Raw genomic sequence first — 5,192 nt, 5'->3', positions numbered from 1 at the left:
TAATTTTAGAGATGTTGTGCAAATGGAAGAAAGCAGTCTTACATATTTGTTTAATATGTGCGTTGAAGGACATGTCCTGGTCAAAAATGACTCCAAGGTTCCTCACCGCGTTACTGGAGGCCAAGGTAATGCCATCCAGAGTAAGAATCTGATTAGATACCATATTTCTAAGATTTTCAGGGCCGAGTACAATAACCTCAGTTTTATCTGAATTAAGAAGCAGAAAGTTAGCGGCCATCCAGGTCTTTATAAAGGTGGTCGTATCAAATATTGACCTTCAAGCTTGTTGGAATTGTACAAACTTATTTTTTGCCTTATTTACTGTATTTTCATGTATCTTTGCACATGTTTCAATACATGGCTACACCGATTTCCCATTTTCCTATTACAATATAAAGAAATGTAGCATAAAATTGACTTTCCTACTAAATGTAAACTTGCTCAGAAACTCCACCACGGCTGACTAGCACATAATTAAATGCACGCAGTCTTCAAAATGTTCTTATCTATGAAAACGCATCACCCTAGGGACGAGTACAAGATGTACTAGTCTCCAATTTCTTCATCTGTACACTGCTGCCTCATTTTTTGCTATGTGGAAGCATTGCCTCATTTGCAGTCCTCTTTATCCGTGTGCCAAATACTGAAATGCTGTTTCCATGGCATGTCTGCTACTATTACTGAGTGTCGAGACTTCTTCTTCTCTTATGCTGTAATTAAACACTCTCTCCAAGTGTTCTTATCTGTATGCCTAGCATGTTATGACTCCCTACCATCACACTTCTCCTCTGCATCCTGTTGACAAACCACTGGGACAACATCCAGTGTGGCCTTATTGAGATCAGTGAGAAACGGTGTGTGAACGTCTTCGCCTCCCATCTGAACAACTATGAGTGCGCTGAGACCCCTGGGTTTGAAGTCTGTAACATTTGATCCATGGGAAACCCTTGTGCACAATGATGCCGCTGAACAATGTGGCCCCAGTTCGGTGTGTCCCTAGAGGGCCACTGTAGACTGAAGATCTTATAACCTGTCCTGGATACATCACCCCCTTGGGACCGGACCACTCCCATCTGAAACTACTGGCCCGGTAGTTCAGCCAGAACCAGATAGAATTACACGATAACTGATGCTGAGGCTGAAGGCATGATTTATATGTGCTTGTGTATAAAATACCAGTGCGTGAATGAGTGAGTAAAAATCTAAGCGCTTTTGACATCAGATCTAAATAAGCAAGCAGCTTGCTCATGACATCACTTACTTCTAAAGTTACCAAATAATCGAACTTGTTTTTCTGTCCTTCAAAAACTCCAACTCTTTGTGTAGCCAATTGATAAGAGAAAGCATGGATGATCACTGTTTCCTCTTTGTTCAATGGATTATTAATAAACAATGCTTCTCCTGCTATTCCTGACATTATACGATTCTTCACTTTAATCCCAGAAAAACACAAGATGCCATTAAAACACATGGCTTCTTCAGTGAATCATCAGATCAGGAGTAAATCTATTTTCATCCACATTCCTCCAATAATCTGTTTAAGAGAACTAAGATGAGACCACTAATTGGAGTGTTTGAGGTGCTGCAGTTACCTAAAGAAAGCAGTGATTCGTGATGAAACAAGATGTTAGAAGATTTGTGAAAATATTACACGATGAAACCCGTTCCAACCAATACTGTTCCGTTTTTCTGGCACATCCCAGCTCAGAAACCAAAAAAAGTTAAACCCTCAAACAACAAAAATTTTATCAATCAGTATCAAAAAACCCCCATTTAAGGTGGGTTTTGCAGATGCTGGACTGTAAACAAAGCACACAAAAACCCACAGTCATGATAATGAAGACATTTGTATACACACAAGAGAGAATCCAGACTCCAGAAATTTGCCACAATTATGTGTTTCTCTTTTAATTCTGCATTTTATGTCATGGCACTGATTCTTGTTTTCTTTCTTCACTTTACAAATTCAGCTCTTTGGTCCAGCCAACCAGCTTTGCCCTGTGACAACAAAGGAGGCTGTTGTTTGTTGTTCCCTGTTCGGTTAGCTGTGTGACAGATGCCATGTGGTTTCTCTGTGGTGAGCACTGGGAATAGTGTAAGTCATTCCAGATGACTTGAGGCTTAATGAGGAGAGAGCAAAAGTTTTGGTATGGTATTACTCCCTGTCACGACTTTGTGTCGCAGACAGACAACATTCAGCCATCCAGTGTGCTTTCACAATAATTAGGAAAAGCAGTTCTACACTGTGACTAAAGTGTGAGCAAAGTGTAACCAAAGCCCTCATGTGAGGGCTGTAGTGAAACATTGACATTTTATATCAAACCAGTTACTGAAGTTAATGAACTACCATTATAGTTTATTTTGAGTATATAACCCGCCCCCCTCAAAAAAAACAAAAAAAACAAAAAACAACAAAATGTAGGAATGCAAATGGGGAACTGTGACATCAGTTCTTGTCCCATCTCTGTTATCTGTTCCCTTTGGTCATTATTGCTTCTGTTCCAAGTCATTTTACATAAGCTGCAAATATCAGTCACTGACCTTTATTTATGATCTTAAATGCTCTGTTTTTCCAGAAATATTTCTTACCTTCCAATATAACTGTATCGATTAAAAACTCCACTGCTTCCACTGATTTACATTTGTGTATATAAAGCGGAATCAAAACCTCCCTGAAAGTCTCAACAAAAACGATCATTATCATGCTTATATTTTATTAATGTACAATTTATCATATAGCCACACCTAGTGAAAGTGGAGCTGAGCATATATTTTTCTTCAGTTTATCACATAGTCTTTACACAGATGTAGAAGGACCCAGGTGCTGTGGTGCCACTGAGTGGTCAGTAAGTCTTGTTTGGAAGTTTCAATCTGAACATTTTTGCAATCACTGTCTTGATGTTTTGAACCTGGATGTGAGAAGAGAGAACTGAGTGACACTGAATGCTCATGTGGTAATGACATGCCAATCAAAAAGCAGGTGTACCCTGAAGTGTATCCTTTTTGACTGAAATATGTCCCCAATATAAGACTTTCAATGGAAAAGTCAACACTGAACTGTGTTATCTTGACTGGATTGGGTTACATCTGATGGTTCGGCCTTCGCCCATGGGGTTCAGGCAGGCTCAGCCTGAATGAGTCTCATGGGCCACCCCTCCAGTGGACACCACCTGCATGCAGGAGGGATACAAAAGAAGAGGCCTTAGCAATCAATTACCCAGTTACTGAAAGCTGCTTTGGATATATGGAGCTGTCTGGTGGCAAAAGAGCTAGTTGTTGATATTGAGAGACACTGGCTCACATCATCACATAGCTTGGGTTCTTGTTTTGAAGGAAGGTAGGTTCAGGGCTTAAGCAATCAGCATCATGGGCTCATCCGGTTAGAATAAGAATAAGCAGTCATCTAATTATTCTCAGGGTTTTCCTTTTATTCTCCAAATCAATAAGACAAAGAAGGAAGTAAAGAAAGACACACATGGACTGCTCTCTCTAAAAAGGACATAAAGTACGATTTAAGTAACTCAAAATGATACATGAACTCAGGAGACTCAAAGAGAAACTCACCTCAGCTGCCGCCCCATGTGGGAGTGAAGAAAGAGTGAGGGGTAGGTGAGTGCAGTCCTTATATAACGAGTGACAGGTGAGTGCAATTAAGGCCAAGCACCACACCCAATCAAAGGTGAGGAAAAGAAACAAAGTGCATCTGGTGAAGTGAATGTGCTAGAAGGTGAGCCTTTACAACAGCCGCCCCCATATTTCTACTGAGAAATATGTTCAAAGGATTAGAGATGCTCCTTTTCACAAAGCGGGGGCAGAGGAATCAGACATGCTACAGGTCTACTATAGGTTCAGGGGGTCGACCTAGAGGTCGACAATGCAGGCCAGACAGTTCAGGGGGCCGACCATGTAGCCAGCGGTGGCGGCAAAGCAGGTCCAAATGGCAACCACGTGGGATGCAGCGGCAGGCCCAGACCTGCAGACCGTTGGGCAGTTTTGCAGGTGCTGGGGGCAATGTACGGGGCTTGGCAGAGGCAGGACCAGGTGATGCAGGAGCAGGCAGCGCCCTGACCACTGGCGGAATGGCAGCCACAGGCGGTGGAACTGGTGATAGTGGCACTGCCGGTGACGACATAGGTACTGCTGATGGTAGAGTATGAGGTGGCTGAATGAATTCAGAGCCATCAGCGGACACAAGGATGTGCTGGAGCGGTTCTCCTGAACCTGAACTGGAAGATGTGAATAAACATTGGGCATGCGTGGAACTGCTCTGGGGTTGGAAGTCTGTGATTGGACCTTGGAGTGTCCATCCTAAGCGGGTTTTGACTGCTGCAGGAGATCCAAATGGTCCATGTCTAACTGGTGCAATAGGCGTAATAAGGTGGGTATGATCAGAGCCTATGAGCAGTAGTGGAGCTGCTTTGTTAGTAAAGGTTAATGGGATACCTTGAAGATGCTTGTATCTCCGTTGAAGAGAGGATACGGGGTAGGTGTGGTCTGAAAGTGCTAAGTGACTTGTAGCGAAGGCATTGTTAATTGTGTAAGTTTTCTCTGGATGTGCGATGGGAGAAATCTGGAAACTTACAGAAGAACCTTTAATAGTTTCAACTTCTTGATGGACAGTTCTGAGTGATAATTTTTCAGCTTTCCCAGTTAGGTGGAGATGCTTAGCTGCAGATGTCAGAAGCATGGTACGTTGGGAGCCATCGTCAAGTATTGCACATGTTTCAAGGGCTCTTTTGCCGTTTCGCAGGAGCACTTTCACAACCTTTAAAAGGACACTGGGACAATCACTAGGTCTATCAAAGTGTAGTGTCCTCACTACAGGATTAGTTTCAGGTCTCTGATTCACCTCACATAGGATCTGTAGACGTAGTTCCATACAGGTGGCACATGCTTTCCTCAGGTCACACTTTGCGTCCTGATGAGTCCTAGCACAACGCCAACACAGTTTGTTTCTCTTTATCCAGTTTATTTTCTCATCCTTTGTCTTGTTAATGAACTCAGGGCACTTGCTAATGTGGTGTTCAGGTGAGCAGCAATATGCACATCTTGCCTTAGTCATTATGATGGGTTGTGCCGCCTGTACAGGATCGGATGCATTTGTCCCATGTAATATTGTTGTGAGTGGAGAGGTGTACTTATGGGCTGGTCGTGGCTGGTTAAAGGATGAAACAGGACTGTCCTTTCTTGGT

General features: G+C 42.7%; 1 long non-coding RNA gene across 1 annotated transcript; it reads right to left on the bottom strand.

Annotated features, from left to right (window-relative positions):
* Positions 1–2,700: 2,700 nt before the first annotated feature.
* On the bottom strand, positions 2,701–3,615 carry LOC101470201 (uncharacterized). The gene is made up of 3 exons (XR_003022611.2): positions 3,565–3,615; positions 2,987–3,170; positions 2,701–2,909 (listed from the first exon to the last, which is right to left on the bottom strand). It is a non-coding gene; the product is annotated as an uncharacterized LOC101470201 (long non-coding RNA).
* Positions 3,616–5,192: the final 1,577 nt, after the last annotated feature.

This window comes from Maylandia zebra, linkage group LG12 (genome assembly GCF_041146795.1).
Source record: "Maylandia zebra isolate NMK-2024a linkage group LG12, Mzebra_GT3a, whole genome shotgun sequence".
NCBI classification, from domain to species: domain Eukaryota; kingdom Metazoa; phylum Chordata; class Actinopteri; order Cichliformes; family Cichlidae; genus Maylandia; species Maylandia zebra.
The sequence above is the reverse complement of the archived record's forward strand: the minus strand, read 5'-3'. Positions and strand labels throughout refer to the sequence as shown.